Source organism: Cydia strobilella, chromosome Z (genome assembly GCF_947568885.1).
Source record: "Cydia strobilella chromosome Z, ilCydStro3.1, whole genome shotgun sequence".
NCBI classification, from domain to species: Eukaryota; Metazoa; Arthropoda; class Insecta; order Lepidoptera; family Tortricidae; genus Cydia; species Cydia strobilella.
In genome coordinates, this window is record NC_086068.1 from 56,521,575 (window position 1) to 56,549,046 (window position 27,472).

The 27,472-nt window shown below is 37.4% G+C and overlaps 1 protein-coding gene and 1 long non-coding RNA gene across 3 annotated transcripts in view; both read left to right on the forward strand.

Annotated features, from left to right (window-relative positions):
- LOC134755241 (uncharacterized) overlaps positions 1-27,472 on the forward strand; it is a 153,178-nt gene that overhangs the window by 116,470 nt on the left and 9,236 nt on the right. The window lies entirely within an intron of this gene.
- LOC134755176 (uncharacterized) overlaps positions 1-27,472 on the forward strand; it is a 117,619-nt gene that overhangs the window by 85,614 nt on the left and 4,533 nt on the right. The gene's annotated exons all lie outside the window — the stretch shown is intronic.

Sequence of the window (27,472 nt, forward strand, 5' to 3'; positions counted from 1 at the left end):
GTCAGGACCACATAGAGCTTTTTTTTTGTAATATCAGGGCACAAGGAGGAAGTAATAATAATCCGACTGCGCGACAATTCGTGTCGGCCTACAAAAAGATACTTGTGCACGTCCAATTAAAAGACTCAGACAGAGGCAACTGCTGCGCCTTGGAACAACTATCGATCTTAAATTGTTCCTCCGCAATACAGCGTATTAACAAAAGCACGGCCAAAGACGTTGATGTAGATGAGGAACCCAACGACGAACAAGAAGAGGAGTTAGGAGATTTCTCGGATTTCAGCCAACACGCCATTGCGCACATAGCGGGGTTTATAGTTAGGAGTTTGACTAAGAAAATACACTGCGGCACTTGTGTTCAGGCGCTCACAGCAAGTGAAAGGGTACCTGATCATAACTTTACCGCGTTCAAAACCAAAGGTGGCTTAATTTTCGCTGCGCAGGACGTCATAACAATATGTCGCGTTTCGGAAACGATTTTGAGACGAGATCACTACGATTACTTTTTCAAACAAGCGAGTGCGTTAAAAAAAGAAGTAGTGGTGAGTAAAATACTGAGACATATGGTTGGTATGAAAATATTCGACAGTATTGACTACCACCAAATAGGACAATTCCCGGCATCGAACCATATAACGGACTTGATAAAAGCAATAATTGTTAAGTATGTGAATATACGGGTACACCATATATTAAAATTGAAAGTCAAATTATCGAAAAGACAATTATTGAACAAATACGTTTTGTTCCAAGGACAATAAAATCAAAAAAAGTAAATCTATCCTGGATGTGTGTTGTATTAATTTACATAGTTGTGACTGAACGAGAATATTTACAAGACACTAGGTACCTAACATAGATAGGTACACAGGTTTAGGTATAAATCTTAACTATAGTCTGACAAACCAATTTTTCCCGTAGAAAAAAAAAAGATTTACTACGTTATAAAGAAAAAGAGGTTGATTCTCTCTGTCTATTCATTAGTGACAAACTCCCTGGGTAAACTTATATTTTAATGTATCCAAAGACTTACTTTTAACCAACATATAACATAATTTTGTCAGTAGAAAAAAGGTGAAAAATTTTGAATTTTATAGGCGGCCAGGTGCAAATCTACCACAGTAATATTAAATTTTGCTCCTATTTAATTAAATGAGAAATTGCTTTATCAGACTATAAAATTCGCCATTTTCTAAAGCCTAGAAAATTGCTCATTTAAGAATAATAAGGCCTGTTGTTTAAAATCAATATTATATTAGTTGTTTATTTATTGGTTTCGTTTATACCTTACTTGAAATAATTACGAAGTGTTGCATAATCTTAAAAATCAATATTATATTAGTTGTTTATTTATTGGTTTCGTTTATACCTTACTTGAAATAATTACGAAGTGTTGCATAATCTTAAAAATCAATATTATAATAGTTGTTTATTTATTGGTTTCCTTTAAATCTTACTTTAAATAATTACGAATTGTTGCATAATCCAAAGTTTTGAATGTTCAGCAAGAAGTACTATTAAATTTATTAACTGACAACCTGTATTTTATTACTTTTGCTTTTACACTTGAGTACTTGTGCTTAGTTGGCTTCTAAAGGTCCAGACAGGACAATAAAATTATCAATTTGATCAGAAATTTAATTGACACATCTCATTTAGCGTCCACACGTAAAAAACTTAATTATTATTAATAATTTAGTAATTGTTAGTGACATTCGGGCTCACAAAATTAATAAAAAGTGTTCCTAACCACGCAAACTAGCGTCAAATATTAGAATTTAGCCACCCCCATCCCTAATTTGATAGGTCACAATCTTACAATCAAATCAAGCGGGATCGATGAGCCAGTGTAAGTATGCTTTCACACCACACAATTAATTTGATCAGGTTGTCCCGTCTAGACTGGCCTTGAATGCTGCTACAAGTACTTATACATAGGTAATTTTAGATTTGTGATTACAAAATAACAATCTATTTGACCTTAAGATATATATGGGGCATTTTCTATGAAAAGGGACCTTATTGTCGATGGCGCTTACGCCGCACAGCTTCGCGCGGCATTGTATTTATATCGGAGCATCGTTTATAATGGCGTAAGCGCCATCGACAATAAGGTCCCTTTTTATAGAAAATACCACATATAATGTTCACATTAACAACCTATTTGGTTAATAAATAAGAAACAAATTTCTAGTTAGAGATTTGTTGTAATGTACTACATATTATTTTTCATACAATCACGATTATCACTACCTATATGATAATCATAAATAAAGTATAATCTAAATGTTTTAAAACATACGGTAATGGAATATTAATACCTAACCGTACACACAAATATCGATAAAATACTGATCACACTGTCCCCTCCCTATATCGAATAGAACAACGTTCCCAAAGTTAGCTACTCGCAGGCGTGTAGAGATCTCTAAACACCAGTATAACGTGACCGCGAGATCCGTAACAAACTATGCGTAATTAGACCTTACTTATACTGGTTTCTTTAGCCCTTTACTCGCCTGTAATAAATATGTGATTTTAACTATGTAGAACAGCGCCATCTGGTGTTCAGTAGTTGTATTAGGTGAATGTTGAGCGAGCGTTTGTGAGATGAATGAGATAATTAAAGAGTCGTATGTCTTATAACTTTGACATTATATTTTAGACCGTCGCTCATGTAGCCTAGAGTTGATATTCGTTTGAGTAATGTCAACCGGTAATAACCTATTAGTATGGAAAGTTGCTACGAATCAAAGCATTTTTGTAATTGTGTGACGTATATTAACGTACCTATGAATGTGTGAGTTTAGCGACACTGGTTTTCATACTAAATAGCAGTCATTTCACATCCACTAGTTTATTAATTCGTGTGATAAACTTACATACTAGCATTACAAGGAAAATTAAAAAAACATATTTGCAGTGTTTACCACGAAATGGGCTCGCCTCAGCATAATGCCGACCCAAGTGTCGGCGCTGATCTTCCGGCGAGTCCATTTGTGGGCCACGATCGCAGCTATATGGCACGGCCTCGTAAAATTGAACGCATCCAGTTGCGACTGACAAATTTTGGTACATCCTTTACACTTTTACTTTTAAACATATTGATATTATTAAATGTATTTCATATGTTGGTAGTCCATTCTGTTTTGTTGCCGTCGTCTCCGGACGTCCCGTGGCTTCTAAAGTAGCTCATTTCATCCTCATTGGGCAATTCATGGCAGATAAGCGGAGGCCGTTCCCTGGCCACCACATGTCGGTCTAGGTCCTCAATCCCTGTCCAGCGCCCGTTCACCTCGCCAAGGTCCTTCAGGAGATCTGCCTTTGTCCGCCAGCCGCTCATTTTGGCACTTTTTTACAGATGAAGTTCACTTGATCACAATCGGTAAGAAATGACTAGAATGTTAACAAGTCAGTTTATAAAATACAATAAAGTAATAGACAAAAAGGAAACGAAATAATTTAAACGTTATAGTTTCTAATACAGGTTGCACTTTCTCTGTGTTTGCTTTAGCTGTTTCATTGCTTTGTGAACCAGAAAGAACTGACACAGCAAATTCATAATCATAAGTCATGAATCATTTATTTCGTGATAAACTTACATACTAGCATTACAAGGAAAATTAAAAAAAAAACATATTTGCAGTGTTTACGACGAAATGGGCTCGCCTCAGCATAATGCCGACCCAAGTGTCGGCGCTGATCTTCCGGCGAGTCCATTTGTGGGCCACGATCGCAGCTGTACGGCACGGCCTCGTAAAATTGAACGCATCCAGTTGCGACTGACAAATTCTGGTACATCCTTTACACTTTTACTTTTAAACATATTGATATTATTAAATGTTGGTATTTCATATGTTGGTAGTCCATTCTGTTTTGTTGCCGTCGTCTCCGGACGTCCCGTGCCTTCATTTCATTTCATATCTTTATTGCTATCATGTTCATCATAATACAGGTGTTACAATAAATACATTTGTAGGTACATGACACCCTGGTAGGGCACTGCAACATTCTTAAATCTAGGTGTATTTTTACATTTCTAGTACTAATCATAATATGTACTTAATTAAAATAATATCATTAATACATAAATTTAATAAAAATCGAATTATTAAATATTAAATAATTAAATATGCGTCAAAATATTGGCTAACAATCGTTATTGTTCATGAAGAATTTAAATTAATTAGAATTATACTTTGAAATTTTAGTGTTAATTATATTAGGTATGAGAGTAAAGATACTGGCAGGTAAAAATAAATTATTATTTTTCCGAAAAAAACTCTTTAGTAGAATAAAAGTTTTTCTGTAGTAGATATTTTTTTAATTGGGTTTTAAATTTGGGTAGGCTATTTTCATTCTTTAGGTCAGCTGGCAAATTATTGTAAACTTTGACGCACATTGCAAACGGTCCGTTATGTACCATTTCTAACTTTGAGGTTGGTCTTTCCAATTTACTTCGTGGACGTAAGTTTTCTGGTCGCGAATGTTGCGGAAATAAATTCATATTTCCTTTAACAAACATGCTTGCCTCTAAGATATAAATTGATGGCAGAGTTAAAATTCCTAGCCCTATAAAACATTCCTTACAGCTATCTCTCATGCCTATATTACAAATTATTCTAACGCGCCGCTTTTGTAACCTGAATAGATGAATAGAATCTGAGCTATTTCCCCACAGCACTATACCGTACGACAACCAAGCATGTGCGTAAGCATAGTAGGCGCACGTGGCAGTTTTTGTATTTGTACATATTTTTAGTTTACGTAGTGCGTATATAAATCTATTTAGTTTTGTCATTATTTTGTTAATGTGTTCTCTCCAGTTAATTGTGGTGTCTATAGTAATGCCCAAAAGAGGGAATGTATCCACAAACTCTAGTTGGGTGCCTTCAAACGAGTAATTTATGTTTATTGCACTTCGTTGATGTGGCTTAAATTCTAACAGTTTTGTTTTTGTAAAGTTGACTTGTAGATTGTGGTCGGTTAACCAAGTTGTTATGTCCGTTAGCACAGAGTCTAATTGATTTTTCAAGTCATGATCATCTTTACACGATATAGCAAGAGATATATCATCCGCGAATAAAGTGGTGGGGTGATTTATTACGTTGGGTAGGTCATTTATGTATATTAAAAATAATACACAGCCAAGTACGCTACCTTGAGGTATAGAATGGGTTACTCTTACCCTATCAGAGCGCACCGTAAGTATTTCGCCCGTTGTAGAGTCATAATGTTCAATTTCTACACTGTGTACGATTTCTAAGATAGGAGGAAAGCCACTCGTAGGCAGTTCCCCTCACGCCGATACCATACAATTTTCGTAGGAGAATTTTGTGCAAAACTCTGTCATAGGCTTTACTTAGGTCGAGCAGAACACCAATCGCATGTTTTTTGACATTGATAATAGTTAGTACGTCATTAATGTATTTAAAGCAGATTTTATTTAAATGTAAAATAATTAATTAATTGTTTGGCACATATGTAAATAATAATATGTATAATTTTAGATTAAATAAGTAGGTTTCCCGTATGTGGAACTGTTGCCGTGCCCTAACAGGGCGTCACATGAACAGCTTATATTTAAGAACACCTGTACCTGCTATGTGATATGCAATAAATGATTTCAATTTCAATTTCAATTTCAATAAAGGTGGCTAACGCCGTCGAACGTTTTTTCCTAAAGCCATTTTGACTGTCGCTAAAGATTTTATATTTCTCACAGAACGAGTTAAGCCTAGTAGTCATGGCTGATTCGAATATCTTTGAGAATGTGGCTAACAAGGCTATGGGACGGTAGTTATTACAGTCCGTTTTATTACCTTTCTTAAAGATTGGTTTAATAAGTGATATTTTTAGAAGGTCGGGAAACGTACCTTCTGCAAACGATTGATTTATAAGTACAGTTAATGGATCAGATAATTCCTGTGCACATTTTTTTATAAGAATAGGGGGCAACTCATCAATACCATAGCTTCGCTTGTTTTTTAGATTTTTGATAATTTTTAGTGTTTCCTGGGGTGTTACAGGGGATAGGTACATTGAGTTTTCTGTTGGGGATATAACTGGTCGACCTTGTGGTTGAGAATGCTCGTCTTCATCGGTACAGATGCCCACTGATGAGAAAAACTTATTGAATTCGTTTGCTACTTCCAAAGGATTTTCTGTAAGTGAGTTCTCAATGTTCAATTTAGTGTTTATTCTGGTTATAGTCTGCATTTTATTGGTTTGATCTTTAATTATTTTCCACATTGATTTGGTTTTGTTCTGCGATTTTTCCATTTGCTTAATATTCAAAAGTCGCTTAGAGGTAGTTACAGTTTTCTTCAATGTTTTTTTGTAGGCTTTATAATGTTTGATTAATATTGGGTCATTATGTTTGGATATGAATATTTTTAGTAGCCTTTTGTGCTTACATGACGTTTTTATTCCGTTTGTGAGCCACTGTCTTTTAGGGTTGGGTTTTAATTTTAGCGCTTTCTTAGGAATTATGTTATTTAGCAAATTTTTAATTTTGCTGTCAAAGATTTCGTAATTTCTGTTGACATTGTTTTGCGGTGAGAGGGTGATACTCCAGTTAATTTTCTGTAGCTCTGTTTTAAATAACTGGATATTTTTTCTGAATATATACGTTTGAAATACAGATAGTTGTTATGCTTGGAGCTTTGGTGGTTTATTAAATCCGATACTGTTACTGACACGCCTTTGTGGTCCGAAAAACCCAAATCATTGACATCGACTTTGATTTCATCAAAATCCAAGTTTGTAAATAAGACATCTAAGCATTTCGCAGTTGTTTTTGTGACACGCGTTGGTTCAGTAACGTGTTGTTTGAAGTTAAAATATAGCAATAAGTTTAATAAAGTTTGGGATCATGTTGTTTTTATGAGTACGTCAACGTTTAAGTCACCGCCTAATATGATATTGTGCGTTCTGTATTTGGTATTTAGTATCTTTAGTAGCTGTTCTAATTTTGAAAAAAATAATTCAGGATTCCGATTACAATTAGGCCAATATATGACGATATTAATTAAATTAGATTTTGTAATTTGTACCGCGTATGTTTCAATTACATATTCTACAGATACATTTTACTTCTAAAGTAGCTCATTTCATCCTCATTGGGCAATTCATGGCAGATAGGCGGAGGCCGTTCCCTGGCCACCACATGTCGGTCTAGGTCCTCAATCCCTGTCCAGCGCCCGTTCACCTCGCCAAGGTCCTTCAGGAGATCTGCCTTTGTCCGCCAGCCGCTCATTTTGGCACTTTTTTACAGATGAAATTCACTTAATCACAATCGGTAAGAAATGACTAGAATGTTAACAAGTTAGTTTATAAAATACAATAAAATAATAGATTAAAAGGAAACGAAATAATTTAAACGTTATAGATTATAATACAGGTTGCACTTTCTCTATGTTATCTTTAGCTGTTTCATTGCTTTGTGGACCAGAAAGAACTGACACAATGTTGGTAGTCCATTCTGTTTTGTTGCCGTCGTCTCCGGACGTCCCGTGGCTTCTAAAGTAGCTCATTTCATCCTCATTGGGCAATTCATGGCAGATAGGCGGAGGCCGTTCCCTGGCCACCACATGTCGGTCTAGGTCCTCAATCCCTGTCCAGCGCCCGTTCACCTCGCCAAGGTCCTTCAGGAGATCTGCCTTTGTCCGCCAGCCGTTCATTTTGGCACTTTTTTACAGATGAAGTTCACTTAATCACAATCGGTAAGAAATGACTAGAATGTTAACAAGTCAGTTTATAAAATACAATAAAATAATAGATTGAAAGGAAACGAAATAATTTAAACGTTATAGTTTCTAATACAGGTTGCACTTTCTCTATGTATGCTTTAGCTGTTTCATTGCTTTGTGGACCAGAAAGAACTGACACAGCAAATTCAGAATCATGAGTCATAAATAATTTATTTCGTGATAAACTTACATACTAGCATTACAAGGAAAATTTAAAAAACATATTTGCAGTGTTTACCACGAAATGGGCTCGCCTCAGCATAATGCCGACCCAAGTGTCGGCGCTGTTCTTCCGGTGAGTCCATTTGTGGGCCACGATCGCAGCTGTACGGCACGGCCTCGTAAAATTGAACGCATCCAGTTGCGACTGACAAATTCTGGTACGTCCTTTACACTTTTACTTTTAAACATATTGATATTATTAAATGTTGGTATTTCATATGTTGGTAGTCCATTCTGTTTTGTTGCCGTCGTCTCCGGACATCCCGTGCCTTCTAAAGTAGCTCATTTCATCCTCATTGGGCAATTCATGGCAGATAGGCGGAGGCCGTTCCCTGGCCACCACATGTCGGTCTAGGTCCTCAATCCCTGTCCAGCGCCCGTTCACCTCGCCAAGGTCCTTCAGGAGATCTGCCTTTGTCCGCCAGCCGCTCATTTTGGCACTTTTTTACATATGAAATTCACTTAATCACAATCGGTAAGAAATGACTAGAATGTTAACAAGTCAGTTTATAAAATACAATAAAATAATAGATTAAAAGGAAACGAAATAATTTAAACGTTATAGTTTATAATACAGGTTGCACTTTCTCTGTGTTTGCTTTAGCTGTTTCATTGCTTTGTGGACCAGAAAGAACTGACAGCAAATTCATAATCATAAGTCATAAATCATTTATTTCGTGATAAACTTACATACTAGCATTACAAGGAAGATTAAAAAAACATATTTGCAGTGTTTACCACGAAATGGGCTCGCCTCAGCATAATGCCGACCCAAGTGTCGGCGCTGATCTTCCGGCGAGTCCATTTGTGGACAACGATCGCAGCTGTACGGCACGGCCTCGTAAAATTGAACGCATCCAGTTGCGACTGACTAATTCTGGTACATCCTTTACACTTTTACTTTTAAACATATTGATATTATTAAATGTTGGTATTTCATATGTTGGTAGTCCATTCTGTTTTGTTGCCGTCGTCTCCGGACGTCCCGTGCCTTCTAAAGTAGCTCATTTCATCCTCATAGGGCAATTCATGGCAGATAGGCGAAGGCCGTCCCTGGCCACCACATGTCGGTCTAGGTCCTCAATCCCTGTCCAGCGCCCGTTCACCTCGCCAAGGTCCTTCAGGAGATCTGCCTTTGTCCGCCAGCCGCTCATTTTGGCACTTTTTTACTGATGAAATTCACTTAATCACAATCGGTAAGAAATGACTAGAATGTTAACAAGTTAGTTTATAAAATACAATAAAATAATAGATTAAAAGGAAACGAAATAATACAGGTTGCACTTTCTCTATGTTTGCTTTAGCTGTTTCATTGCTTTGTGGACCAGAAAGAACTGACACAGTAAATTCATAATCATAAGTCATAAATCATTTATTTCGTGATAAACTTACATACTAGCATTACAAGGAAGATTAAAAAAACATATTTGCAGTGTTTACCACGAAATGGGCTCGCCTCAGCATAATGCCGACCCAAGTGTCGGCGCTGATCTTCCGGCGAGTCCATTTGTGGGCAACGATCGCAGCTGTACGGCCAGGCCTCGTAAAATTGAACGCATCCAGTTGCGACTGACAAATTCTGGTACATCCTTTACACTTTTACTTTTAAACATATTGATATTATTAAATGTTGGTATTTCATATGTTGGTAGTCCATTCTGTTTTGTTGCCGTCGTCTACGGACGTCCCGTGCCTTCTAAAGTAGCTCATTTCATCCTCATTAGGCAATTCATGGCAGATAGGCGGAGGCCGTTCCCTGGCCACCACATGTCGGTCTAGGTCCTCAATCCCTGTCCAGCGCCCGTTCACCTCGCCAAGGTCCTTCAGGAGATCTGCCTTTGTCCGCCAGCCGCTCATTTTGGCACTTTTTTACTGATGAAATTCACTTAATCACAATCGGTAAGAAATGACTAGAATGTTAACAAGTTAGTTTATAAAATACAATAAAATAATAGATTAAAAGGAAACGAAATAATACAGGTTGCACTTTCTCTATGTTTGCTTTAGCTGTTTCATTGCTTTGTGGACCAGAAAGAACTGACACAGTAAATTCATAATCATAAGTCATAAATCATTTATTTCGTGATAAACTTACATACTAGCATTACAAGGAAAATTAAAAAAACATATTTGCAGTGTTTACCACGAAATGGGCTCGCCTCGGCATAATGCCGACCCAAGTGTCGGCGCTGATCTTCCGGCGAGTCCATTTGTGGGCCACGATCGCAGCTATACGGCACGGCCTCGTAAAATTGAACGCATCCAGTTGCGACTGACAAATTCTGGTAAATCCTTTACACTTTTACTTTTAAACATATTGATATTATTAAATGTTGGTATTTCATATGTTGGTAGTCTATTCTGTTTTGTTGCCGTCGTCTCCGGACGTCCCGTGGCTTCTAAAGTAGCTCATTTCATCCTCATTGGGCAATTCATGGCAGATAGGCGGAGGCCGTTCCCTGGCCACCACATGTCGGTCTAGGTCCTCAATCCCTGTCCAGCGCCCGTTCACCTCGCCAAGGTCCTTCAGGAGATCTGCCTTTGTCCGCCAGCCGCTCATTTTGGCACTTTTTTACAGATGAAGTTCACTTAATCACAATCGGTAAGAAATGACTAGAATGTTAACAAGTCAGTTTATAAAATACAATAAAATAATAGATTAAAAGGAAACGAAATAATACAGGTTGCACTTTCTCTATGTTTGCTTTAGCTGTTTCATTGCTTTGTGGACCAGAAAGAACTGACACAGCAAATTCATAATCATAAGTCATAAATCATTTATTTCGTGATAAACTTACATACTAGCAGTACAAGGAAAATTAAAAAAACATATTTGCAGTATTTACCACGAAATGGGCTCGCCTCAGCATAATGCCGACCCAAGTGTCGGCGCTGATCTTCCGGCGAGTCCATTTGTGGGCCACGATCGCAGCTGTACGGCACGGCCTCGTAAAATTGAACGCATCCAGTTGCGACTGACAAATTCTGGTACATCCTTTACACTTTTACTTTTAAACATATTGATATTATTAAATGTTGGTATTTCATATGTTGGTAGTCCATTCTGTTTTGTTGCCGTCGTCTCCGGACGTCCCGTGGCTTCTAAAGTAGCTAATTTCATCCTCATTGGGCAATTCATGGCAGATAGGCGGAGGCCGTTCCCTGGCCACCACATGTCGGTCTAGGTCCTCAATCCCTGTCCAGCGCCCGTTCACCTCGCCAAGGTCCTTCAGGAGATCTGCCGTTGTCCGTCATTTTCTTTACATTTGGCTTTAGTTTTCGCCATTGTCACTTTTTTATTTGCTGTACTGTCGTATATCACTTATTAGTTAAAACTATCAAAAGATGTCACTTAAATATGCACAAAATAATTTAAAATAAACAAAAATATACAGAGCAATTCAAATTTTGCTGCTGGCGGACGCCAGTGGCGCCACCAATTTTAAAGTGACTACATTTGTGAACAAAAAACTTAAATGTCCTCTTCGGGTTCACCGGTAGATGTAGAAACGTGAGGCATTGTTGTAGCGCACAAGTATCACTGGTACTTTAGGTAATGATGTTTACTAAATTAAATTAATTTGTTGGTTAATTGTCGCGTAAACGTGTACAAATGCAACGGCAAGCAATTTTCAGTGAATGAAATGCGATCACTAATACAGTCGCATTACGTCACAGAATTTAAATGTTATAGTTTATAATTCAGGTTGCACTTTCTCTGTGTTTGCTTTAGCTGTTTCATTGCTTAGTGGACCAGAAAGAACTGACACAGCAAATTCATAATCATAAGTCATAAATCATTTATTTCGTGATAAACTTACATATTAGCATTACAAGGACAATTAAAAAAAACATATTTGCAGTGTTTACCACGAAATGGGCTCGCCTCAGCATAATGCCGACCCAAGTGTCGGCGCTGATCTTCCGGCGAGTCCATTTGTGGGCCACGATCGCAGCTATACGGCACGGCCTCGTAAAATTGAACGCATCCAGTTGCGACTGACAAATTCTGGTACATCCTTTACACTTTTACTTTTAAACATATTGATATTATTAAATGTTGGTATTTCATATGTTGGTAGTCCATTCTGTTTTGTTGCCGTCGTCTCCGGACGTCCCGTGGCTTCTAAAGTAGCTCATTTCATCCTCATTGGGCAATTCATGGCAGATAGGCGGAGGCCGTTCCCTGGCCACCACATGTCGGTCTAGGTCCTCAATCCCTGTCCAGCGCCCGTTCACCTCGCCAAGGCCCTTCAGGAGATCTGCCTTTGTCCGTCATTTTCTTTACATTTGGCTTTAGTTTTCGCCATTGTCACTTTTTTATTTGCTGTACTGTCGTATATCACTTATTAGTTAAAATTATCAAAAGATGTCACTTAAATATGCACATAATAATTTAAAATAAACAAAAATATACAGAGCAATTCAAATTTTGCTGCTTGCGGACGCCAGTGGCGCCACCAATTTTAAAGTGACTACATTTGTAAACAAAAAACTTAAATGTCCTCTTCGGGTTCACCGGTAGATGTAGAAACGTGAGGCATTATTGTAGCGCACAAGTCTCACTGGTACTTTAGGTAATGATGTTTACTAAATTAAATTAATTTGTTGGTTAAATGTCGCGTAAACGTGTACAAATGCAACGGCAAGCAATTTTCAGTGAATGAAATGCGATCACTAATACAGTCGCATTACGTCACAGAATTTAAACGTTATAGTTTATAATACAGGTTGCACTTTCTCTGTGTTTGCTTTAGCTGTTTCATTGCTTTGTGGACCAGAAAGAACTGACACAGCAAATTCATAATCATAAGTCCTAAATCATTTATTTCGTGATAAACTTACATACTAGCATTACAAGGACAATTAGAAAAACATATTTGCAGTGTTTACCACGAAATGCGCTCGCCTCAGCATAATGCCGACCCAAGTGTCGGCGCTGATCTTCCGGCGAGTCCATTTGTGGGCCACGATCGCAGCTATACGGCACGGCCTCGTAAGATTGAACGCATCCAGTTGCGACTGAGAAATTCTGGTACATCCTTTACACTTTTACTTTTAAACATATTGATATTATTAAATGTTGGTATTTCATATGTTGGTAGTCCATTCTGTTTTGTTGCCGTCGTCTCCGGACGTCCCGTGACTTCTAAAGTAGCTCATTTCATCCTCATTGGGCAATTCATGGCAGATAGGCGGAGGCCGTTGCCTGGCCACTACATGTCGGTCTAGGTCCTCAATCCCTGTCCAGCGCCCGTTCACCTCGCCAAGGTCCTTCAGGAGATCTGCCTTTGTCCGCCAGCCGCTCATTTTGGCACATTTTTACAGATGAAATTCACTTAATCACAATCGGTAAGAAATGACTAGAATGTTAACAAGTCAGTTTATAAAATACAATAAAATAATAGATTAAAAGGAAACGAAATAATTTAAACGTTATAGTTTATAATACAGGTTGCACTTTCTCTGTGTTTGCTTTAGCTGTTTCATTGCTTTGTGGACCAGAAAGAACTGACACAGCAAATTCATAATCATAAGTCATAAATCATTTATTTCGTGATAAACTTACATACTAGCATTACAAGGAAAATTAAAAAAACATATTTGCAGTGTTTACCACGAAATGGGCTCGCCTCAGCATAATGCCGACCCAAGTGTCGGCGCTGATCTTCCGGCGAGTCCATTTGTGGGCCACGATCGCAGCTGTACGGCACGGCCTTGTAAAATTGAACGCATCCAGTTGCGACTGACAAATTCTGGTACATCCTTTATTATTAAATGTTGGTATTTCATATGTTGGTAGTCCATTCTGTTTTGTTGCCGTCGTCTCCGGACGTCCCGTGACTTCTAAAGTAGCTCATTTCATCCTCATTGGGCAATTCATGGCAGATAGGCGGAGGCCGTTCCCTGGCCACCACATGTCGGTCTAGGTCCTCAATCCCTGTCCAGCGCCCGTTCACCTCGCCAAGGTCCTTCAGGAGATCTGCCTTTGTCCGCCAGCCGCTCATTTTGGCACTTCTTTACAGATGAAATTCACTAAATCACAATCGGTAAGAAATGACTAGATGTTAACAAGTCAGTTTATAAAATACAATAAAATAATAGATTAAAAGGAAACGAAATAATACAGGTTGCACTTTCTCTATGTTTGCTTTAGCTGTTTCATTGCTTTGTGGACCAGAAAGAACTGACACAGCAAATTCGTAATCATAAGTCATAAATCATTTATTTCGTGATAAACTTACATGCTAGCACTACAAGGAAAATTAAAAAAACATATTTGCAGTGTTTACCACGAAATGGGCTCGCCTCAGCATAATGCCGACCCAAGTGTCGGCGCTGATCTTCCGGCGAGTCCATTTGTGGGCCACGATCGCAACTGTACGGCACGGCCTCGTAAAATTGAACGCATCCAGTTGCGACTGACAAATTCTGGTACATCCTTTACACTTTTACTTTTAAACATATTGATATTATTAAATGTTGGTATTTCATATGTTGGTAGTCCATTCTGTTTTGTTGCCGTCGTCTCCGGACGTCCCGTGGCTTCTAAAGTAGCTCATTTCATCCTCATTGGGCAGTTCATGGCAGATAGGCGGAGGCCGTTCCCTGGCTACCACATGTCGGTCTAGGTCTTCAATCCCTGTCCAGCGCCCGTTCACCTCGCCAAGGTCCTTCAGGAGATCTGCCTTTGTCCGTCATTTTCTTTACATTTGGCTTTAGTTTTCGCCATTGTCACTTTTTTATTTGCTGTACTGTCGTATATCACTTATTAGTTAAAATTATCAAAATATGTCACTTAAATATGCACAAAATAATTTAAAATAAACAAAAATATACAGAGCAATTCAAATTTTGCTGCTTGCGGACGCCAGTGGCGCCACCAATTTTAAAGTGACTACATTTGTAAACAAAAAACTTAAATGTCCTCTTCGGGTTCACCGGTAGATGTAGAAACGTGAGGCATTGTTGTAGCGCACAAGTATCACTGGTACTTTAGGTAATGATGTTTACTAAATTAAATTAATTTGTTGGTTAAATGTCGCGTAAACGTGTACAAATGCAACGGCAAGCAATTTTCAGTGAATGAAATGCGATCACTAATACAGTCGCATTACGTCACAGAATTTAAACGTTATAGTTTATAATACAGGTTGCACTTTCTCTGTGTTTGCTTTAGCTGTTTCATTGCTTTGTGGACCAGAAAGAACTGACACAGCAAATTCATAATCATAAGTCATAAATCATTTATTTCGTGATAAACTTACATACTAGCATTACAAGGACAATTAAAAAAACATATTTGCAGTGTTTACCACGAAATGGGCTCGCCTCAGCATAATGCCGACCCAAGTGTCGGCGCTGATCTTCCGGCGAGTCCATTTGTGGGCCACGATCGCAACTGTACGGCACGGCCTCGTAAAATTGAAAGCATCCAGTTGCGACTGACAAATTCTGGTACATCCTTTACACTTTCACTTTTAAACATATTGATATTATTAAATGTTGGTATTTCATATGTTGGTAGTCCATTCTGTTTTGTTGCCGTCGTCTCCGGACGTCCTGTGACTTCTAAAGTAGCTCATTTCATCCTCATTGGGCAATTCATGGCAGATAGGCGGAGGCCGTTCCCTGGCCACCACATGTCGGTCTAGGTCCTCAATCCCTGTCCAGCGCCCGTTCACCTCGCCAAGGTCCTTCAGGAGATCTGCCTTTGTCCGCCAGCCGCTCATTTTGGCACTTTTTTACAGATGAAATTCACTTAATCACAATCGGTAAGAAATGACTAGAATGTTAACAAGTCAGTTTATAAAATACAATAAAATAATAGATTAAAAGGAAACGAAATAATTTAAACTTTCAACATCACTATGACACGACACGACTGACGCTGCAATGCAAGTTGCAACTTAAACAACACAAACACAAACAACAAACAAACAACAAACGACAAATATTTCATGACAATGACAGTTCCATTGGGTTATGTAATACTTACCTATCGAATCCCATGTCCGATGTAGTTGGAAAGGTATTAAATGTTGTTAAGTGCGGTTTGAGGGACAGAAATGTGTGATGTACATACTAGATTTGGCTGTTTATTTTTTTTTAAGTTTGTTAATTAAGTGATGTTTTATGGGGCGACATATTCTTTCACTCGAAAAAGCCCTTTAATAAAGATTAAAAAAAAAAGTGTTGACGCGGCATTATGTACGACAAATATCTAACAGGTCTGCAGATCTATTAAAATTACCTACGTTGAACAGTATGTATAATTGAAGCTATGATTATGGACACACACTTGGAATTCCGCACAATGACACTTCCCTTAAAATGAAGGTACTCGCGGCCGGCGGTAGGCGCTCCAGTCGCAGGTAGCAACGTAGACACGGCGGCACGAACGGGCGAGCTGATAAGCGCCGTAGTATTTCCCGCCAATCGGGATTTTGACAAATGTCCGGATTCGGAAACCGTTGCCCTCAGATGCCAACAGCCGGAACTGTGTTCCTGTAATGTGCCACGGGTTAGCATAAAAAAAACTTCTTATTGCCTTTGTTCAGCGCTATGAGCAAGTAGCATGGAGAAGTGCCAAAGCCTAAAGGTTGAGTGTGGCGGTGAACAAAAAGCAGAGCGGAGTTTAATAAAGCAAGTGGCAAAGTGGGCGACCGTAAGTCATCTAGACAATTAGCGAAAAGTCTAATCTCTGAAAGACTACATAACATAACTATGAAGTAACAATTTATAAATAAGATATTATGTTGTATGTGCAAAGCAAATAAAAGGAAAGAATAAACAGTAGATAAAATGGCGATCTATTTTCTCAGCTATTACGGTTGCACAATGGCGTTATCGGCATACTTTTATACATATCTAGGCGAATATGAATATTCGCTGCAGGCGAATAAGCAGCCGTAAAGTGCTAGCGGGTAGAAGCACCAATTATTAAGTGACAAACTTAAGAGTTAATCTTAAATACTTATTTATATTCACACTTACCCAAAAGTGGGGAAATAACAAACCACAGAAGTTTCACTTTCACAAAGTGATTAGCAAATATCGAACTCGGATAATATAAAAACTATTATAAAATCCGGAACTCAAAAGGTATGTGCATGAACACAGACACCGCGAAAAAGCGACGCGGCCTGTGTGACATATTGCCGAATGGCCGCCAGCGGCCGGCGTAGGACGCCAGGGCATAGCGGTCCGACGAGTGGACGACCAATCATAAACGGTTGCCACCGAAATTACCTTATATGGAGCGCGAGTGCAGTTACTACCAGTTGCTAAGCGCGTCGGTTATAAATGCGCTTTGAGACAACGTAGAACTATTTAATATAAGTATGTATTTTATTATTCATTTTGACCTTAGTATGTTATTCATTAGTTAATAACGCTACAACGGAAAACACACGGCATGATGGCCACACAAGGATTAAACGATCAGTTACGTTTAACCAAACGGAGACGCCAGGTCTGTAATTTTCTGTACAAAAAAGTTTGGCGATTTTTGCGGGGGAGGGGAACGTTAAATGTATACGTAACGTCAAAATAGCCATATCAGATAAACGTCAGTCCATACATTGTGTATGACCATTGGCCGACTATTTTCGACAGAGGGGAACGCCTGTTAATGGCTACTCCGTTTGGTTATATCAGGGGGGTGTCACTTCGCAGTTTAGGTAAATTGGGCCGGCGCGCCTCTCGGGCAGGCGTATGGCGATGGGCTGCCGCTCGCCTCGCGCAAAATTGAAAATACATAATTCCTTCGAAACCTAAATTTATAGATATTGTTCTATTTACGGATGTCTGAATAAACGGAGGAACAAGGAAGCAGAAATAACATTTTTTTCAGGGTTCTTAAATTCCGGACTATATTGACCGACATATTTTCAAAGGAACGGGTTGAGTCTCTGACCAATGGCCAGTCATGGGCCTGTATGCAAGTGAATGGTCATTTGTCGAGTGGAGTACTTGAGCCGGACCTGTGTGACAGTTTGCCTCCATCACAACAAAATGATAATAGCTCCTTCCACACTGCACAACAAAGTACACCTGAACCTAATGTTATTATGTACTGTGACGAAATTGGAAGCAATATGAGCTCATTTTTAAACTATTACCTAAAGGGACTTAGTATAATCAGCAATTTTGTCTGCCACATAGTAGCTTTGAAAATATCATAAAACAGATTTTAAATGACAGTAACATTAATTCAAAGACAACACTGCTTATTCTCATGAGGAATAGGGGTAATGTGAATAAAAATCATTTAATTAAATACTTTGAACAGTTAAACTCACTTGCATGAAATAATTTTTTTCACATTCCCCTATTGTGAGCAGATGTCAGAGGCAGAAAATAACACTAGACATAAGTTGAATATATCTCTATATAATCTTTGTACATATAGTAGTAAGTTTAGTATAATTGACACTAACAAATTTGTTAGCAAATACCATATGCCTATGGTTTTTTGGACTAAAGGTAAGTTATACCTTTCAAATTATTATAAAAGACAAATAGCTTTATCGCTATCATATTTGTTTGACATTTCTGCCAAAAATTTGGCAGTTAATCCTGCTTCTATTGAGCAGTCCGGTATGAACTTGGTTTTGGTTCCAGACATAACCAATAATTTAAATTAGCTCTTAAGACAAAAGAATCTGTCTATGGCAATTTAGTTTTTAGTAAATCTAATGAAAAATACTGCAAAAATGGAAAGTATTATCCACCTGGTGCATCAAAACAGTCAATGTATTAGAGGAAAAGATTTACAGATTGAACTTTTTGAATGACTTTAATATTGATATTTTATGTATAACTGAATATTGGTTAACTAATAATGAATTAATGCCTCAATTTAATAACCACCAGGTGGGAAGTTCGTTCACCAGACTTAGTTCCATACATGGTGGGTCGTTAATTATATTAAATAGTTAATTAAATTTAAGGAACGTAAGGACATTGTATCCATGTCTGTTGAACGGACTATAGAACTAAGTGCAGTAGAATTGGAGCAATTTATTGTTGTCTGTGTGTATAGGCCGCCTTGTAAGTAATTTTGGAATATTTGAAAGCATACTTAATGGAATCTGTCCTACTTAAAATATCATCTTCTAGTAAGAAATTACTTATATGCGGCGACTTTAATGTAAATATTTTGGAAAATTCAACAGTAACTTGTAGATTGTTGAATCTTTACAAATCATGTAATCTCAACCACATATTTATGGAGCCTACTAGAGTGACTGCCACTAGTGCCACCTGTATAGATAATATTTTCACTGACATTTTTCCTACCACTAAAAATGTAATCAGCAATTTAGAATCCAGTCGACGGCGCCGAGTTCTCTGAGGTCTTTCTGCACTTCGTCTCTCCAGCGGTACCTAGGGCGTACAGACGCCGGAGGCGGCTTTGGACAGAGTAGCATGGCGGTCTTTGGTGTCGGAGGCCAGGATCCGCTTCGGGTCGTCGCGCCACAGCAGTAAGATAGTAATTTAGAATCAGACCACTTAGGCCAAGTGGTCCTAACCTCTGACCGCGTGGAAAGAATGAAACAAAATTTAATTAAGGCGCTACCCTTTCTGTCTTCCAACATGAGTCCGAATAATATGTATAATTCATTCTTTCACACTTTTATGGAAAATTATAATGCGATATTTACTTCAAAATCGGTCATGGTTAGTGATGCATCAGTTTTTAGTGAGTGGGCTACTGCAGAGCTACATTAACGAAGACGTGCATTGTATGCCTTGTATGAGGAACGGCGGTTTAATACAAGTGACGAATTTAAGGAACATGTCAAACAATATTCGAAGAAATTTAAAATAGATTGCCATATTGCTAAGCGTAATTATTTAAGCCAAAAAATAAAAAATAGCTCCGATATAATTAAAACAACGTGGAAAGTAATTAATGTGGAGACAGGTAGATCAACACAAAGAATGAATGATGATAAAATTGTAGACTCCAGATTAGAAGTAGCAACAGAATTTGAAAAATTCTTCACCGAGGTACCAGTTTCCACAACCAAGGACTTAAATTCATCACCCTCGTCTGCCGTTACATTGTTAGAAGATAATGACCCAGAATATAGTAGAGACCTTCATTTTGAACATGTGAGTGCCTCAGATATAATAAAGGCGTTTAAATCAATTAATGTCAAAAAACCTAGTGACCTCTGGGGAGTATCTGTCTATGCTGTCAAATACTTAATAGAAGTTGTAGCGCCTGACTTGGTAGTTATATTTAATAACAGTGTTGATTGCGGTAAGTTTCCTGATCTAATGAAACATAGTAAAGTCACTCCTTTATTTAAATCAGGTAGCACATCCGACCCCATTAACTTTAGACCGATATCAGTGTTACCGACATTCAGTAAACTTTTTGAAAAATTATTATTGTCTCAGTTATTGAAACATTTTAACATCAATAATTTAATGCATAACAAACAATTTGGTTTTACACGGGGTCGCTCAACAACCGACGCTGGTGTTGAGCTAATTAAACAGATCTTCGATGCCTGGGAGGAGTCGCAGGATGCTTTAGGTATCTTCTGTGATTTATCTAAGGCCTTCGATTGCGTCTGTCATGAAACATTGATTAGGGAACTGCACTTTTATGGAGTAAGAGGATCGGCACTGAATGTAATTAAGTCCTACTTACACGGTAGAATATAAAGGGTCGATGTGAATGGACAGCGATCACAGGGGTCATTGGTCTCTATGGGTGTACCGCAGGGATCAATATTGGGGCCGTTCCTGTTCCTTATCTACATTAATGACCTGCCATTCCTTGTAAAGACCCACCATGATATAGTATTGTTTGCAGACGATACCTCACTTATTTTCAAAGTCAAACGACAGCAACAAGCTTACAATGATGTAAACGATGCTATTTCAGAAGTAGTAAATTGGTTCAATGTTAATAACTTATTGTTAAATGAGAAAAAGACTAAATGTATAAAGTTTGTCACTAGTAGTAACGTAAGGCATGTGCAAACAAGTGTCATTGTGAAGGACGAGGAATTGGAATTGGTTGATAGTACAGTTTTTCTTGGTATAACTTTAGATTCTAAACTCCAGTGGGGTCCCCATATTGATACTCTTTCGAATAGACTGAGTTCTGCAGCTTTTGCAGTGAGCAAAATCCGTCAGTTAACTGATGTGAAAACAGCTCAATTAGTATATTTTAGTTACTTCCAAAGCGTTATTTCATATGGTATTTTACTGTGGGGTGGTGCTTCAGAGATAAATACCATTTTTATCCTGCAGAAAAGGGCTAATCGATCAATTTTTAAAATGAACCACAGAGACTCACTTAGAGATAAATTTAAGGATCTTGACATAATGACAGTGCACTGTCAATATATTTATGAGAATATTCTGTATGTACATAAAAACATTGCTAGTTTTAAGAAAAACTGTGACATGCATAAGATTAATACTAGAAATAAGCATAAGCTTGCAGTACCTTTCACTCGGCTCCATAAAATAAAAAAAATCATTCATGGGCAATTGTGTAAGATTTTATAATAAACTTCCAAATATCATCACTGAATTATCTGTTAATAAATTTAAAAAATATGTGAAACATAAACTTATCTCTAAAGCCTATTATAGCACACAAGACTACATGAATGATGAAACACCGTGGGATTGTGATTGAAAATAATTAATTATTTATTATTATGTTAATAATGATAAAATTGATAATTCAATTATAATACCTATATTAGGTAATCCGTATTTTTTGACATTTGGATTTTTATTCTAGAAAGTTTCTAGACTAGTATTCTGCCCTCTTAAAGCAATTGGCGGTAACTCATTTTTAGACATTTCGAGATATTAGAGAAAACGTGAAAATTGATATCGCGTCACGTCGCCAAGATTCCTCCTCACTTTGTTAACAACAACTCGTAATGACAAGAAGTCACTAGGTATGTTAGGTAATCGTACTAATTGCACGAAGGACGGTAGATATCTTGCGTAGGTAATACTTAGCGATTTGGCCGTAACTAAAGATACAGTTCGTCTTAATATATTAGTTTTTTGTAGCGGTTCGGCAGTAAATGAGTATACTGCTATTTACCTTAGCAATATTAGACTACTGCTAAATGGCTTCGGAAATGGTGGGAAAACTGAGATATGCAAAATATTATTAGGGGTTTTTAGTCATGTTACAGGTAAAATACGACTAATTTGTTTCGTACAACCTATGCAGAATGTTTTAAGCTACACGATGGTATAACTAACTCAAAAGTGTATTTTTTTGAGATGCCGCCAATTGCTTTAAGAGGGCAGTATTTTTTATACAATTTTGGTGTTTGACGATCCTTTTGTGAAATTCTTATTATTAAGTTTGACATATCTATAATAATTCAATGTTTTTTAAGAATAATAATAAATGCATCAATAAATTGCTCTGATATTTAGATTAAGGTAATATTTAAAACTTGACAATTTAAAAGTGCTTGTGCCTATTTGAATAAAGAATATTTTAAGTTTGAGTTTGAGTTTGGAATAAGTACTTCTGTGGCATACCTACTTCCGTGACCTACTTCATACCAAAGTTAGATATAACTCCGTAATAAATGGATACGGTCTAAGGAAAAAACGTGCCTCGAAAATCACGAAAATTTGATTCTCGATCAGATGTCGCCACTAGTTTTGGCCTACTCTTGTATAGAGGGCGTTGACGGTTTCGTTTGTTATTTATAATTTTAATGCATATCAGTGAAAGAACGGGTCAAAATCATATAAAAATAATTAATGCAAATAAAAAAAAATCATTTATCCATATTTAAATACGTTTTATCATATTTTTATAAATCTTAACTTTTAGATTTAAAGTGTGTCGATAGATGGCAGTGAATTTACAGTGGTTACAAAATTTACTATGACAGTACCGCTCTATCTTATTATATCCTCTTTGTTCATACTATCTCCGGATAAAAAAAATTATGTTTACAGAATCAAAGTTTGTAATTCCTACATAATTATTTATCTTAAACATAATAAATCAGTAGGTATAGGTACAAAAACTTGTCAAGTGACAACCCCGTGCCGACACTCGCAGCTCGGCCATATATCTGCGGCGCGCAAAGAAGATTCACGGTTCGTGCGCGGTTATAAGTTTCAATTTTGCTTGCGAGGCGGCGAGTAGATATAGGTATAATTTTATACCTAAATCTGACTTTTGTAAAGGAGTGAATTTTCTGTACGGTAGTACTATTAGTTATTCTGTGGTTATATCCTCCTAGGCTTATATTTTACAGAATAGGGAACTCGTCTATCCATAAAATTTTCCAAATCAAATTTTAACAAATCCGATGTTGGCGATGTTTAACAAATGAATTACATGACGCTCGTTCTTTCTCGTTCATCAGACTATGCCTTAACCCATATATTATGCCTGTTGCAATTATTATTTCTAAAATAAATTATTTGTCCCTAATTTACACAAAAATTATACCAAATTTGATCTAATAGCAACAGATATGTAGAAATAAGGACAACTCTTAGGCGAAAAATCCTGCGTAAAAATCTCAAAAATCGAGGTTTCGTACTCGAATGTTTGCTCCTCCAAAACTTAATCAATCGTAACCAAATTTGGAAATCTAAATGATTATGAAATTATCTGTGTCGGACTGTCTCGATTTTTTGGCTAATTGATATCAGTTTAGAATACCACGCACAGATATTGACAATATTTATCTGTGTTGTGTTGCTCTAGCTTCAAAAACCACGGAGGAAACGTTTTGTTACGTAATATCTAAACAACAAGTATTGGTTTCTATTAGCACGTCTCCTCATCTTGCCTTTTAATAATGAGGTCGCGAGCGTGTGTCACCGGTAATATGTGAAGAGAAGGGGAAGTTTTTAAAAATTTATTAAAAAAATTATGATGGTAAATTATACAAATTGATGTATAAGAATAGTTTCAGCAAATGTTGTAGATTGTTTAAGTATCAAAATTACGTTGAAATTAAATCTATTTTCAGAGAAATTGTCACTTGTTTTAAAGTAATTTCTGGAGAAAATTGAATTCGTTTAACTTTCATTTTCTCGAACTCAGTCATATAACAAAAATGTAATCTGATAAAGGTCAAGTACAGTATATGTGTAATACAAATTTACCATTTTTAGCAGTCCAAACTTTACGAAATTTACAAATAAGAGCGACAGAATCAGTGCTTTACGCGCGTTTACCTAAACGTCCATCAGAAAAAAAATCATTACTAAATTAGTGAGTCTGTTTTTAACAAAATTGAACTGATAAAAGGCAAGATAAGAAGACGTGCTAATATAAGCCAGTACTTCTTATTTCAATTAGGTAAAAAAGGTGTACAATCTCACAGACTAAATCTGTCGATTTTACATTCTTGTGACTAAAATCGACACCGGCCTCTTAAAATCACTAGAATAATAAGACTAGTTCTGGGTATTTGGGTTAACTGGTCGGAGTATTGGGTTATTCTCACATAACTATGTTTTTGAATTATTTGACCATCACGCCTATTTATACATCACGCTTGCTCAATAATGGCGGACCTTAATGACTACTACCTATTGATGGCGCTAATTGTCCGGGGGTCAATTGGGGCCAAGTGGCGAATTGGACCTCTACGTGTTTACATACCTTGAGGGCTATCGGACAGGTCGGGATGGAAATTGATATTGTTTTAGTAGTGACGTTGTGACACCAAAATTTCCTGAAACCACCCCGTTTTACCCTACTACTATGTGATATTAAAAAAGTTTTTCATATTACCTGCAGGCAAAACTAATTCTGACGAGTCAGAGCACGCTAAGGTTTTATGCCAAGGGCTACGTCAAGTATGAAGCTTATAGCATACTTATAGCATCTTATAGGGATATACTATGGATGGTATAGAAAGGATGCCAATTTCTTATGGCAGAATTGTTGCAAAAGTGACCGCTTTCAGCTTTAAATAATAGTTCCTAATCTCTCCGGTGGCGCTATTTGGCTCTGGGACATGAGTATAACATGAACCAACAAATAACCCGAACAAATTACGTAGGTTGTTTTTGGTAGTATTTCGGTGTATGGTGGCGCCGCCTAATTACTGTTTTTTGATGGACACTTTTCATACATAGAGATTTGGCTCCTTTATATAGTATCCATGGGATATACGTTTGGTTCATTAGTCATCATTACGGTGAAAATTATCACCTGACACTGATACTCCTGACAGTGACAATTAAAAAGTAAACAAAATCGACACTGCAGTGTGCACATTTATATTAGCTACATCAAATTGGTTTGACTTATCGCCCCAATATTACAGGGTAGGCAGGGGAGTGGGTATTACAGGGGTGTTACATTTTCAAGATAGTTGAAATTCGACTTAGTGTTACTATGATAAAGTTCAAATTTCAGTTCGATAAAAGTGAAACATACAACCCTGTAATATTGGGCCAGCGTCATGTAGGTACCCTTTCAGATACCACTACTGTTTGTGTCTTAATAAAGAGCTTTTTCACATCGTCCGATCCGATATCGGATTTTGAATACCATCACAAAGAATAGAATAGAACAGAATAGAATAGAATGAGATTTTATTCGTAAGCACAAACAAACAAGACATTACATAATATAAAAGAAAACATAAAATAAGATTAAGGTGCCACGAAATGGCCTCATCTCAGCATGTTGCTGGTGACTTCCAGCGCTCATCTTCTGATGAGACCATCAGGTGAGAAGAATCACGGAAGGTAACAGACAAGAAGAAAAGAGAAATAAAATAACATACAATGAACAAATAGTAAAATAAGAAAAAGGTACACAGCAAGAAGATACAACATAACGCTTAAATAAAAAAAATATTTATATAAAGCAAGCATCGTACTTATAACATAACAGTCAGTCCCTGTATCGGTCCGGTCCAACCATACCTTGGCTGAACATTACAGCTACATATGCCACTAGCGCCAACTACACGAATATGGATGGTATAGAAAGGATCGCAATCTCTTATGGCAGAATTGTTGTAAAAGTGACCGCGTTAAGCTTTAAATGATAGTTCCTAAGTTCCTAATCTCTCCGGTGGCGCTAGTTAGGCTCTGGGACATGAGTATAACATGAACCATATAAGGCAACAAATAACCCGACCAAATTACGTAGGTTGTTTTTGGTAGTATTTCGGTGTATGGTGGCGCCGCCTAATTACTGTTTTTTGATGGACACTTCATACATAGAGATTTGGCTCCTTTATACAGTCTCCATGTACACGAACTATAAAAAAAAGACAATGACGTCTGTCAAGTGTCAAAATAAACCGATATCGAGCATCGAGCGTTTATCAAATCAATATTGTATTATTTATTTATTAACAAGACAGCATCAGAGGAAGATAAATACTAACATAATAATACTGTAATAGCGGGCGCGGCGTCAGCAATTGAATCCCACAGTTACGGCGTTCACGGAGCTTAATACAAGAAAGGATTGAAGAGATATGGAGGGGTTTTATACTTCAGTACACCAAAGAGCAAACACGCTAAGTGGAGTATACGACGGTGTTGCATTTTGAGGATCTTATGCCTATTTAGAAACGGTGTCACGTGAGCTCTCAACGGAATATTGAAACAGAAGCGAGCACAGGCATTTTGAACACGCTGGATGAGTCTTTTTGTTTTAGCAAAAAATCTAGGCCCAAACACTACATCCACATAGTTTAATTTTGAAAGGACAAGTGATTCAACTAGTTGACATCGCAGGTTTTCACTTAAATATGGCCGAATTTTATATAAAACCTTAAGCTTGTAAAAACAACTAATGGCCTCAGAGATATGCTTCTCATAACGTAGTCCACAATCCATTGAGAGCTAAATTTCGTGCCTCGTACACCCTCTCAACCGGCATGTTCATCAACATCAACATCCGCTGATATACTGACACCAGCCAGTTGTTGCCTGCTGCCAAACCACTGCCAAACACAAGGTATTTAGTTTTATTTGGGTTAAGCAGTAGGCAGTTTTCTGTGGCCCATGATGCTATTGTGGAGAGATCTTGATTTAGTTTCTCTATAGCACTGTCAATGTCAGCTGGCTTACATGATATATACACTTGTATGTCGTCTGCATATATGTGGTATTTGCAATGCGCTATGTGAGACCTTATGTCGGCAGAGTATAATATGAACAGGAGCGGACCGACCACCGATCCTTGAGGAACTCCTCTTGTTAATTCAGCTTTTTCAGAAAAAAGGGAAGCCCCGTCACTGCAACATAATTTCACAATTTGTTAACGATTATGTAAATAGCTTTCAAACCACTTACAGTACTGTGATCAAAACCATAAAAACTCAATTTCGATAGAAGCAGGTCTATATTCAAACAATCGAAAGCCCTTGAAAAATCGAGGACTAAAATAGTGCACATTCATTTGTCCTGAGCATCCAATATGTTATCAGAGACGTCGAGTAAAGCAGTCATAGTACTACGTCCTTTCCGAAAACCTGATTGGACAT